Source organism: Pantherophis guttatus, chromosome 6 (genome assembly GCF_059756535.1).
Source record: "Pantherophis guttatus breed Tessera chromosome 6, ASM5975653v1, whole genome shotgun sequence".
NCBI classification, from domain to species: domain Eukaryota; kingdom Metazoa; phylum Chordata; class Lepidosauria; order Squamata; family Colubridae; genus Pantherophis; species Pantherophis guttatus.
In genome coordinates, this window is record NC_142068.1 from 2,524,606 (window position 1) to 2,538,812 (window position 14,207).

The following is a 14,207-nucleotide window of genomic DNA, read 5'->3' on the forward strand; positions in this document are numbered from 1 at the left end:
CATGTTAAATTTGAAATCTTTATTCATTGTTCTAATGTTTTATAATGTTTTAACCAGTGTCCTTAAGGTTGGCTAGAGTCACCTTTGAAGCAGTGGGCAACATTCACATTTGAGAGAGAGAAAGATTAGAGATAAATGATGGATGGATGGATGGATGGATGGATGGATGGATGGATGGATAGATAGATAATTAGTGACAGAATAGGAATAGATGACAGATAGATACAAAGATAATAGATGGATAGATACTTGATAAGATAGATAGATAGATAGATAGATAGATAGATAGATAGATAGATAGATAGATAGATAGATAGAGATTACAGATTAGAGGGTAGATGACAGATAGATACATGGATGGATGGATGGATGGATAGATAGATAGATAGATAGATAGATAGATAGATAGATAGAGATAGAAATTACAGATTAGAGGGTAGATGACAGATAGATACATGGATGGATGGATGGATAGATAGATAGATAGATAGATAGATAGATAGATAGACAGACAGACAGACATAGATAGATAGAGATTACAGATTAGAGGGTAGATGACAGATAGATACATGGATAGATAGATAGATATTAGAGACAGATTAGAGACAGGAATAGATGACAGATAGATACATAGATAATAGATGGATCGATACTAGATAAAATAGATGATAGCTGTATAAATAAATAGACATAGATATAGATTACGGATTAGAGGGTAAATGACAGAGAGATACATAGATAATGGATGGATGGATAGATAGATGATAGAGTTTAGAAACAGAGATACATAGATAATAGATGGATAGATGCTAGATTAGGTAGATGATAGAATAGACAGGACAGGACAGGACAGAACAGAATAGAATTCTTTATTGGCCAGGTGTGATTGGACACACAAGGAAATTGTCTTTGGTGCCTACGCTCTCAGTGTACATACAAGAAAAGATACATTCGTCAAGAATCATAAGGTACAACACTTAATGATAGTCATAGGGAAACAGTCAATATAAATCTTAAGGATACCAGCAACAAGGTTACAGTCATACAGTCCTAAGTGGGAGGAGATGGGTGGTGGGAACGATGAGAAGATTAATAGTAGTGCAGAGTTAGTAAATAGTTTGACAGTGTTGAGGGAATTATTTGTTTAGCAGAGTGATGGAGTTCGGGAAAAAACTGTTCTTGTGTCTAGTTGTATGCAGTGCTCTATAGCGTCGTTTTGAGGGTAGGAGTTGAGACAGTTTTATGTCCAGGATGCGAGGGGTCTGTAGATATTTTCCCAGCCCTTTTTTGACTCCTGCAGTATCCAGGTCCTCCATGGAAGGCAGGTTGGTAGCCATGTTTTTTTCTGCACTTCTGATGATCCTCTGAATTCTGTGTCTGTCTTGTTGGGTTGCAGGACCAAACCAGACAGTTATGGAGGTGCAGATGACAGACTCAATAAGTCCTCTGTAGAACTGGATCAGTAGCTCCCTGGGTTAGATATATAGATAATAGGGATATATCTGCCTCTTAAACCTTGTTCAAGAACAAAAGTATGCTCATGTTGGTTTGTTGATGCCAGTTTTGTCTTTTTTCATTCTCAGCCAATGAACTGTTGTAAGTTGAACTGAGGACTAGCTGTATTTGTGTGTGTGTATGTGTGATGTGCACAACATCTAATGCAAGGAAGGCAGATAATGTTTCCTGGAAGTCCCTTCGTACAGGGTCATCGAGACACGGGAAACGAAAACACAGAAATATCTTGAATTAAGTGGCACATATGAACTCCCGCATGGCTGTCCATGCTCAACCAGCCTGTCTCTTCCTATCATCTCACCAGTGCGTGCCCATTTCTCCCGCTTAATGACGCTAATTGCCCTCTGAAGGAAGGACACACATTCTGCAGTCCTCTCTCCCCTTGTCCCCCACCCCCGGTCTCATGGGGCCTACTTGGAATTCAATGCCCTCCCCACATATATTCAATTACCAGCCCGGCCATCTCTTCCGCTGTGGGTTGGACAGCAGTTACGTTCAACCTTACGTCTCACACAGTGTCCTAATCAGCGCGTCGGTTGAGGAGGCACAACTCCAGAAGGAGGCTTGATCCCGGTCAGTCATCGTTCCACATGAAGTCAGTGCTGACGACATTGCTCAATTAAAAGGGTCTGTTCTTAGGAAGCGGTGGAAGAGCAGCTGCTAAGCCTACATTGACTTAGTTTTGACTATGTTGGTTTCCAAGACCACACTTTGGAAGGATGCGTCTTGTTGTGGTCACCCCGATGCAAAACAAGATGTTGAGACTCTGGAAAGAGTGCAGAGAAGAGCAACCAGGATGATGAGGGGACTGGAGGCTCAAACATAGGATGAACAGTTGCAGCAACTGGGCTTGGCTAGTCTGGTGAAGAGAAGGACCAGGGGAGACAGGAGAGCATCTTCCAATATTTGAGGGGCTGCCCCAGAGAGGAGGAAGGGGGTCAAGCTATTTTCCAAATAAGGCAGGACAAGAAACAATGGATTGGAAATTAGTCAAGGAGAGAAACAACCTGGAATTAAGGAGAAACTTCTTAACATTGAGAAAAATTAACCAGTGGAACAACTTGCCACTAGAAATTATGGGGAGGGAGGGAGGGAAGGAACGAAGGAAGGAAAAGATGAATAAAGGAGAGGGGAGGAAGAGAGAAGGGGAAAGGAGTATGAGAGGAATAAGAGAAAGAAGGAAGGAAGGAAGGAAGGAAGGAAGGAAGGAAGGAAGGAAGGAAGGAAGGAAGGAAGGAAGGAAGGAAGGGCTATGCAGGGGGGCCTCATCCAGACCTTACTCAACTATCCCAGCTACTCAGCGGCAGAGGAACGCAGAGGCTGAGAAAAGTCAGAGTAGACCCTTTGTGGAAACCTCTGACTTAAGAAATCCTCTCACTTTAGATATGACAATATCGAATGCCTGCTAGTCATAACAATGCGGCTTTAATGCATTCATGATCTTCCATTCTTTTGAGCTGCGTTGTGCTCATTTAGAAAGGGAAGGAAAAAGCAAGAGGACGTTAAAAGACCCTCGGATGCAAAAAAAGAAACAAACTCAACCGAAGGCTCCTCCCAACTATCCATGATTAATGGAGCTGCGTGTTATCATCCATACTGGTGAGGAGGCAATAAAACAGGCGAAGTGTGTAAATCTGGCTGTGTAATTTTGTAAGCATGCGGTATATAAATGAGAGCCTCTTTAGTGCGGTGGTTAAGGCATCAGGCTAGAAACTGGGAGGCTGTGAATTTTAGTACCATTTTAGGCACAAAAGCCAACTGAGCAATCACCAGGAGACAGTGAGTTCTAGTCCCACCATTGGCACGAAAGCTGGCTGGGTGGCTTTGGGCCAATCACCAGGAGATGGGGAGTTCTAGTCCTGCCTTAGGCATGAAAGCTGATTTGGTGGCTTTGGGCCAATCACCAGGAGACTGGGAGTTCTAGTCCTGCCTTAGACACGAGAGTCAGCTGGGTGGCTTTGGGCCAATCACCAGGAGGTGGGGAGTTCTAGTCCTGCCTTAGGCATGAAAGCTGGTTCGATGGCTTTGGGCCAATCACCAGGAGCCTGGGAGTTTTAGTCCTGCCTTAGGCACGAGAGTCAGCTGGGTGGCTTTGGGCCAATCACCAGGAGATGTTGAGTTCTAGTCCTGCCTTAGGCACGAAAGCCAGCTGGGTGACCTTTTGCCAATCACCAGGAGATGGGGAATTCTAGTCCCACTTTAGGCATGAAAGCCAGCTCAGTGATCTTGGGCCAATTATCAACTGTAACTTCAAACAGTCATGAAACAAATGGTTTTGCAGCTTGACTTTAGATCAGTTTATATCCTGGGATGAAACTTCTAACATCATCAAACATCCACTTCTGCCTCTCCCAGGGTCCTTGGCACAGACTCAAAAGGTAGATAAAAATGACAGACCTCTAATGTCCCTTCCAACTCTGTTATTCTAAATTCTAAACACATGGCTGACAGTGCATCGAACCACAATATGCCAGCAATTCTTCCACGCAAAAAGCTTAACTAGACACCTGCAGAAGATTTATAGAGCTTAAAGAACCAAAATTGTATGTTTATCGTAGTTTTAGTCTGATAAGTCTACTGGAATAACGCCCAGGAACGGAAAGTTTAGCTAACTTTTAGCTTCCTTACTTTCCAACAAAGAAAATCCAATTTTTTTTCTTCCCCTTCACAGTATAAATAGACATACAATCGACATCTTTATTTTATTGTCTCATCACAAGAGATTCAGCATCTCCCTCCTATTGTTTTGGACAACTTGAACATTTCAAATGCCGCGTCTCCGTTTCAATCTGCATTTTGAGTTTTGCTCTCTCTCTCTCTCTCTCTTTTTTTTTTTTTTGAGTTGATCAGAAAGACAAAAACCGGTTTGCATCCAAAGAGGAGCTTCGAAACAAACCGTCTGGAGATCTATACGGAGCCTAAAGCGAAGCAAAGCTAGAGGGAAAATGTTATTAAGCGAGGAAAATTGGAATCTGGAAAAAATGTCACATTAAATATGAAGAAGACGGAGGGAGAAGCACAATTCGCAGGGCGTCTGTAGGATGGACGGCCCTGCTGGGAAGGGAGGCCTCTAAGCAGATTTCAAAAAAAATTGAAATTTTTAATCATTTTGTTCCCCAACAGATGGTAGATGGAATGCTCTCTGCCAAGAGATGAAAAATACATAAATCTAGGAATCTTTGCACCTTCACTGTCTGTCTGTCTTCTCAATCTCTCTCTCTCTAATCTATTTTATATATATATATATATATATATATATATATATATGTATGTATGTATGTATGTATGTATGTATGCATGTATGTATGCATGTATCTATCTATCTATCTCTATCTCTGATCTATCTCTATCTAATCTTTTATCTATTCATTTATCTATCTCTATCTCTAATCTCTATCTCTATCTATGTATGTATCTATCTCTATCTCTATCTAATCTCTATCTCTATCTCTATCTAATCTATATTTGATATATATATCTATGTATCTATCTCTATCTCTACTCTCTCTCTCTATCTAATCTTTTATCTATTTCTCTATCTATCTCTATCTCTGTCTCTCTCTCTCTCTCTCTTTCTCTGTCTCTGTCTCTCTCTATATATATATCTTATATATATATATATATTTGTATATATATGTATGCATGTATCTATCTATCTATCTCTATCTATCTCTAATCTATCTCTATCTAATCTTTTATCTATTCATTTATCTATCTCTATCTCTAATCTCTATCTCTATCTATGTATGTATCTATCTCTATCTCTCTATCTAATCTATATCTCTATCTATCTCTATCTAATCTATATTTGATATATATATATATATATGTATCTATCTCTATCTCTACTCTCTCTATCTCTATCTAATCTTTTATCTATTTCTCTATCTATCTCTATCTCTCTCTCTGTCTGTCTGTCTCTTTCTCTGTCTCTCTCTCTCTATCTATAGCTACATGCACACTGCTTCCGTGGGCTGAGAGAGAGAGGGACTGGCCCAAAATCACCTAGCTTGTTTTCATTCCTAAAGTGGGACTAGAACTCACCATCTCCTGGTGATTGGCCCAAAGTCACCCAGCCAGCTTTCATACCTAGGGTGGGAGTAGAACTCATGATCTAGCGTTTTCTAGCCTGGTGCCTTAACCACTAGACTAAACTGCCTCTCTGTGGGCTGTGTCCGATACAAGGAACCCTAAACCCAGTGACTGAGTTTGTCCAACACTCGCACCCAAGATCATCCATGGAGGGTGCAAATACAACAGTTAGATCTGTAAACAACCTGATGAGAGGAACAAAGAGCCTTGGTGGCGCAGCAGAGTAAAGTGCTGTTAAGTAGCACCAGCTGCCTGCAATTACTGCGAGATCAAATCTCACCAGGCTCAAGGTTGACTCAGCCTTCCATCCTTCCGAGGTAGGTAAAATGAGGACCCGGATTGTGGGGGCAATAAGCTGACTTTGTATAAAAACGAACACCGCTTAGGGGGGACGCGAAAGCCCTACTAAGCAGGTATATACAAAAGGATGAAGGCTATTGCTTAATGCATTGTAAGCCGCCCTGAGTCTCCGGAGAAGGGCGGCATATAAATCGAACCAATCAATAAACAATAAATAATAAATAAATACACATTTTGCTGTGCTTTTCCCTAATTAGTCAATGAGCTTAGGCTGTTGTTAAATTTTAATCGTTCCTGAACAGCGATTTGAGTATACAGGACATTCTCAACTTACGACCACAATTGAGCTCCAATTGTTTGAAGTTAGAACGGGACTTATGATCGTTTTTCACACTTACGACCGTTGCAACATCCCCGTGCTTAGGTGATGAAAATCCAGAGGCTTGGCAACTGGCATGTACTTACGACAGTTGCGGTGTCCCTGGGCTCACGTGATCCCCTTTTGCGACCTTCCCACAGGCCAAGTCAATGGGGAAGCCGGATTCGCTTAACGACCGCATCACTCATTTAAGAATGGCAGTGATTCGCTTAACAACGGTGGCAGGAAAGGTCATACAGATAGGGCAAAACTCACTTTAACCATCCGTCACGCTTAGCAAATGGAAATGTTGGCCTCGATTGAGGTCGTAAGTCGAGGACAACTGTACCTGGGGCCTCCAGGTCACGATTCTAGCTGCATTTAATGAAGTCCGACTCTGATTTAATTTGTTGAGCGTACCAGGCACACAATGCACAAGAGAGAGAGAGAGAGAGAGAGAGAGAGAGAGAGAGAGACAGGGTAGTAGGAAGAATGAAAGGCAGCCCATGCCTAGTGCAAGATTAACGCAAAGCAAACAGAAGCTGGATAAACAAACCCATCAAAGCCATAAAAAGCCTTAAAGAGAGGCACGCTAATTAAAAATATAATAAAACTCGATATTCACACTGGAGGCGCATTTAACATTGGTGGAAAGGCAGGGATTTTCCTCCCTTCGACTTTGCAGAAAAGGGGTTCAGCCCCCTCGAATGCAGAGAGGCATTGCTCTGGGGTTGTTGTTGGTTTTTTAAAAAATGCAAAATGTAAAAATCAAGGCATGGAAAGGGACAGAAAAGCCTGGGGCCCAATCCCTGAGGTTAAAATTGTTATCAGGATTCTGGCTTTGTTTGTTTGTTTTTAAATGGCTTGGTCTGCTTTTAGCCAGGCTTACAGGCGCTTAATTTGTTTTTCTAACCATCCGAACGATAGATGGTCGTAAATGATAGAAAAAGCATCAACAACGGTGTCACCGTACGGTAAGAGGTTAATTTACACGCACAACGGATGCAAAAGAAAAGTTAGAACTCGTTTTTTTTTTAATAGTTTTCTTTTCTTTCGTTTCCAAACTTTTGGTTTTTTTTTTTTCCTATTTCTTTACTTTTTCTTCCTTCTTTCGTCTAAATATTGGTTCGAGTTAGTTTTAATTTTTATCTGAAATTTTTCTAAATCAGATAGATAGATAGATAGATAGATAGATAGATAGATAGATAGATAGATAGAGACGGACAGACAGACAGACAGACAGACGTAGGTAGGTAGGTAGGTAGGTAGACAGAGATAGGTAGGTAGGTAGGTAGGTAGGTAGATAGAGATAGATAGATAGATAGATAGATAGATAGATAGATAGATGATAGATAGATAGATAGATAGATAGATAGATAGATAGATAGATAGAGACGGACAGACAGACAGACAGACAGACGTAGGTAGGTAGGTAGGTAGGTAGACAGAGATAGATAGGTAGGTAGGTAGGTAGTAGGTAGATAGATAGGTAGATAGATAGATGATAGAGAGATGATAGTTAGATAAAGAGAGATAGATAGATAGACAGACAGACAGAAAGACAGACAGACGTAGGTAGGTAGGTAGGTAGGTAGACAGAGATAGATAGGTAGGTAGGTAGGTAGATAGAGATAGATAGATAGATAGATAGATAGATGATAGATAGATAGATAGATAGATAGATAGATAGATAGATAGATAAATAGATAGATAGATAGAGACGGACAGACAGACAGACAGACAGACGTAGGTAGGTAGGTAGGTAGGTAGGTAGACAGAGATAGATAGGTAGGTAGGTAGGTAGGTAGGTAGTAGGTAGATAGATAGGTAGATAGATAGATGATAGAGAGAGAGATGATAGATGATAGATAGATAAAGAGAGATAGATAGATAGACAGACAGACAGACAGACAGACGTAGGTAGGTAGGTAGACAGAGATAGATAGATAGGTAGACAGACATAGATAGATAGAGATAGATAGATAGATAGATAGAGAGAGAGAGAGAGAGAGAGAGAGAGAGAAGATATAGATACATATACATAGATTACATATACATATACATATATACACAGACACAGACATGTACACAGACACATGTATATATCATGTACATGAACATATACACATATACATAAACACACACACACACACACAGGTAGTCCTTGACTTATGACCACAATTCAGCCCAAACTTTCTGTTGCTAAGCGAGACAGTTGCCAAATGAGTTTTGTCCCCATTTTACGACCATTCTTGCCGCCATTGTTAAGTGAATCCTTGCAATTGTTAAGTTAGGAATCCAGCTGTCCAGCGAACCCGGCTTTCCCCGTTGACTTGGCTTGTCAGAAGGTGAGAAGAAGTCATCACGTGACCCCGGGACACTGCGTCCGTCGTGAATATGAGTCAGTTGTCAACTGTCTGGATTTCGATCACGTGACCCAGAGCAGCAATGGTTGTAAGTGTGAAAAACGGTCATAAGTCACTTTTTTCAGTGCCGTTGTAAATTTTTGTGTGTAATCTAATCTTCACTTGGCTTGCAATGGTTGGAAAAAAGATCCCTGCCTTAGGGTTTATTTACACAATATTTTATTTATTCATTCATTTTATTTCTTATTTATTTATTTATTGTATATGTCGCCCGTCCCACTATCCCAAGTGACCAAAAATAGACGGTGCATAATGCAAACTATGCATCAAAATATGTTCTGTTTCTGTTGACATGCATAATTAAGTCAAAGTCCTAGAGAGGCCCTGAGCCAATAGGGCCTTTCTAGGGATTCTACTTCGATGGCTGCTTCGTTTTTCATATCTCTGAGGCCCGGAGGAGATGGAAAAGGGGCACAAAGGCATGAAAGGAGTATGTCTCCCCCCCACACACACACAAAAACAATTCTCAGTTGCATTGATCTTGATAGCACACTGCATTTTTAACAAAAAAAAAAGTGGAAACTTTCTATGTGTCCAATGAGAAGACCTAGAAAAGAGCCAATAGGATTTTAGATTGCTTTGAGTTGATTGACCAGGATACAGAGATATATTGGCTGAGGTATTTGCAGGGGATTTTCCTTCCTTCCTTCCTTCCTTCCTTCCTTCCTTCCTTCCTTCCTTCCTTCCTTCCTTCCTTCCTTCCCACCTCCTTCTCTCCCTCCCTTCCATCTTTCCTCCCTTCCCATCTCCTTAATCCTTTCTTGCCTCCCTCCTTTCCCACCTCCTTCTCCCAACCCTTTTCCCCTTCTATCCTTCCTATCTCCTTCCTTCATTCCCATCTTCCTCCATTCCTGACTCTGTTCCTTCCTTCTCACCTCCTTCTCTTTCTCCCTCTCTCTCTCACTTCCCATCTCCTTCTCCTCCTTTCCTTCTTTCCTTTCCTTCCTTCCCATCTCCTCTCTCCCTTCCCATTTCTTCTTCCCTCCCTCCCTCCCTTCTCTCCTCCCTCCTTTTCTTTCTCTTTCCTTTTTCTTTCTTCCCCTTCCCTTCTTCTCATCCCTTCCTCCATCCCTCCCTCCCTTCCCACCTCCCACTCTCTCTCCCCGTCTTCTCTTCTCCTTCTCCTTCCCTCCCTCCCTTCCTTCCTCCCCCTGTTCCTTCCATCCTTCCGTCCTCCCTCTTTTTCCTTCCTTCCTCCTTTTCCTGCCTTCCTGCCTTTCTTTCTCCCTCTCTGCTCTTCTGCTCCCTACGTCTTTCCTTCCTTCTTTCCTCCTCCCTCCCTTCCGTTCTGCTCTCTCCTTCCTTCCTTCCTTCCTTCCTTCCTTCCTTCCTTCCTTCCTTCCTTCCTTCCTTCCTTCCTTCCTTCCTCATCCCATAGTAGGGAGCTAGCACATGTCACAAATGACCTCCCAAATGATCCTCCCCTGCTCCCAGCCTCCTTCCTATCTCCCAGATCGGCCCGTGGGCCACATTTGGGTGGGCTTCGTGGGAGCTGAAATCCAGCACATCCCGAACCCACAGATTAAGATCCCCTTTTTGGGGTTCCAAAGCCTTTTCATACACCTTCTCAGGAGGCGCTGAAGGGCGAAGCGGGGGCGTGAAAGGGGTGTTTTTGCGTCTGGAGAAGGTGACGGCGGCTCTTCTGATCCCCGCTTCTCTCTCCTTGGACCGTCTAATTGGAAATCGCTCTTTTAATTTCATCTCGCCGTAATTTGCAGCCTGCAATTAATGCCCGCGACCCACGAGGTTGGGGGATTGCACGCTGCTCTCAGGAGCCGCGAATTGCGCTTGGCTTAGCTTGCCTTGCCCGCGTTTCACTCCGCGCCTACTCCGCGCAAAGGCAGGCGAGAGCGCGCAACTCGCTCGAGCCAAATGGCTCAATTAATCCAGCCTTTGCATTAGGAGGAATAATAAATATTAACTTTGCGGGAGGGGTTTCCCACCCACCCCCTCCACTCCCTCCAGCCCCCCCCCCTCCGGTCCGTTTTAAAAATGGAAACAAGGCTAATTAATCAGATTAAGCCTCCAAAAGCAATTTCCCTTTTATGAGCTTCCTCTCTGTTTTGCCAGCAATTAACACTGATGACTCGAGCGAGCGAGCGAGCGGCCGGCCGGCCTTGGAAACGGTTCTTTTGGGGAGGGGAGGAAGAGGAGGAGGAGGAGGAGGAGGGGGAGATGATGGCAGGAGTGCCCCGGTGGGTTTAATGGAGCCGTAATGGGGATGAACTAATCGTGTTTGCCCTCGGCTGGGTAATTATTTGAAAGCTTTTGGAAAAACATGCCAAAATTTTGACCTCTCTCTCTCTCTCTCTCTCTCTCTCTCTCTCTCTCTCTCTCTCTCTCTTTCTTTCTTTCTTCCTTCCTTCCTTCCTTCCTTCCTCTTTCTTTCTTTCTTTCTCTTTCTCTCTCTCTTGCTCTCTTTCCCCTTCTTTCTCCTCTTTCTTTCCTTCTCTCCCTTCTCTCTCTCTCACTCTCTTTTTTCTCATTTTCTCTCTGCCTTTCGCTCTCTTTTCCTCTCTTTTCCCTTTCTCTCCCTTTCTTCCTTTCACTTTTTTGGTCTTTCCTTCCCTTTTTCTGCCTTTCTTTCCTTCTATTCTTTCTTTCTATTTTTCTCTCATGTTATTTTTCTTTTCTCTCTTTTTCTCTGTGTTTCTATTTGTCTCTCTCCCTTTCTTTTTATTTATCTCCCTTTATTCTTTATTTCTCTCTTTCTGTCTATCTTTTACTTTTTCTATCTTTCTCTCTATGTCTTTTTCTATCCCTTTCTCTGTGTGTGTCTATTTGTCTCTCTCCCTTTCCCTTTCTCTTTTTCTTTCTCTCCCTTTCTTTCTCTTTCTCTCTTTCTGTGTTTTTCTTTTACTGTTTCTCTCTTTCTCTTTCTGTCTCTTTCTCTTTGTTTCTGTCTCTGTCTCTTTCTTTTTCTTTCTCCCTTTTCTCTCTTTCTGTCTCTTTTCTCTTTTTTTCTCTTTGTCTTTCTCTGTCTTTCACTTTTTTCTATCTTTCTCTCTTTCTCCCTTACTCTCTATTCTTCTCACACTATTTCTTTCTCTTTTTCTCGTTCTTGGTCTTTCCATTTCTCTCTCTCTTTTTATCTCTTTCTTCTCTTCTCTTCTCTTCCTTAATTCCTTCCTTCCTTCCTTCCTGAACTAAATTCCTGATCAGACTCTGCCTTTGCCTCCATCCTGACCATTCTCCATGCTCAGCAGCTGCCTTGCAAATATTAAAATAATGGAGGTGACGCCAGGAACGGAAACTCCATCCTGTTTTCCTGCCAACCATTATGGGAATGGTTTATTGGAACTCAACTGGGTTATGATTATCTTGTTTGCGGTCTTGTATGAATCCTGGACACATGGCTCTCATCGGTTTGTCTGAGGCAAATTGTAGCTATTATTCCAATTTATAATAGGAACAAGGAAATTGATGTAAAATTATTCTAATTCTATGTTCCTATGGCATGTTTAATCAAGGCAGTTTGTTCTATGGCTGCTCCCCTGTTACAGGGCAAGTATTGGTTGTGTTAACCTGGCTTAGGTCCTTTATAAACCCAGATGGAACATAAATCCAGATTGATGAATTAATTTATAGGTCAAAATGTGGTACAAACTCAGAAAAATCAGTGAATCGATGAACTGGGGTTAAACATGCTGTGTGAATGTAGCCATTCAGTCGCCAGTGGGAAAACCTCCGGAGAATTAGCTATTTCCCTAAATCTTCTAGCGGAAATGGAGCAAGGCTGGACCACTGATCCAAAAATTAGACTTTTGGGGGCTCAGAGGAGCCTTTAACTGCCCCATCAACAATTAATCAGTGGAATGGCTTCCCTCCAGAAGTTGTGAATGCTCCAACACTGGAAGTTTTTAAGAAGATATTGGATAACCCTTTGTCTGAAGTGGTGTAGGGTTTCCTGCCTGGGCAGGGGGTTGGACTAGAAGACCTCCAAGGTCCCTTCCAACTCTGTGATTCTATTCTATTCTATTCTATTCTATTCTATTCTATTCTATTCCATTCCATTCTCATTTTCTATATTCTAGTCTCATTTTCTATATTCTACTATTCTATTCTATTCTATTTATTCTATTCTATTCTATTCTACTCTACTCTACTCTACTCTACTCTATTCTATTCTATTCTTCTCTTCTTTTCTCTTCTATTATTCTCTTCTCTTCTCTTCTCTTCTCTTCTTTTCTTTTCTTTTCTTCTCTACTCTACTCTACTCTACTCTACTCTACTCTACTCTACTCTACTCTACTCTACTAGATTCTATTCTATTCTATTCTATTATACTAATCTCTATTCCATTCCATTCTATTCTATTCTGTTCTGTTCTGTTCTGTTCTGTTCTGTCCTGTCCTGTCCTGTCCTGTTCTATTCTTCATTCCAATATTCCATTTTGTTCTGTTCTGTTCTGTTCTGTTCTATTCTATTCTATTCTATTCTATTCTGTTCTGTTCTGTTCTATTCTATTCTATTCTATTCTATTCTATTCTATTCTATTCTATTCTATTCTATTCTATTCTATTCTATTCTTTATTCCAATATTTATTCTATTCCTATCCTATCCTAATCATTGTCAGTTCATGTGTCACAACACCCTTAAAATTTACTGAGTGCTCTATACAGGTAGTCCTCAACTTACAGCAATCCATTTAGTGAAGTTAGAACAGCAAATCAAAATTCAGACACTTGGCCACTGACTTATATTTACGACGGTTGCAGCGACCCGGGGCTCACGTGATCCCCTTTTGCGACCTTCTGGCCAGCAAAGTCAATGGGGAAATCAGATTCGCTTAACAACCGAGTGACTCACTTAGCAACTGCAGGGATTCACTTAACAACTGTGGCAAGAAAGGTCGTAAAATGGGGCAAAATTCACTTAACAAGTGCCCTGCTTAGCAACAGAAATGTAGGCCTCGATGTTGGTCATAAATCGAGGTTGCCTGTATCTCCGTGCATTTTTAAATCACGTATCGCGGTCAATACAGTTAGTCCTCAACTTACAACAGTTCTTGTAGCAACTTGCTCAAAGTTACAACGGGACTGGAAAAAAATGACTTATGACCAGTTTTTCACACTTATGACCCTTGCAGCATCCCTGGGGTCACGTGATCAAAATTCAGGTGCTTGGCAATGGTCTCACATTTATGACGGTCGCAACGTTGAGTCACGTGATTCCCTTTTGCGACCTTCTGACCAGCGAAGTCTGACAAGCAAACTCAGATTCACTTAACAACCAGGTTACTAACTTAACAACAGTGGCAAGAAAAGTTATACAACAGGGCAAAAAAAAAAAACCTCACTTAACGATGGCTTCACTTAGCGATGGACATTTGGGGGCTCAACTGTGGTTGTAAGTCGATCACTACCTGTATCTCAGTCAGAGATGGGTTTCAAATACTGTTACCACTGGTTTGCCCCAGTACCGGAAATGTGAGCATCTGTGCATCCGTGCATCTGTGCATGCTTGCAGCATCACAAAACACAGCAATCTAGGAAAAAATGACAAAGAAACATAT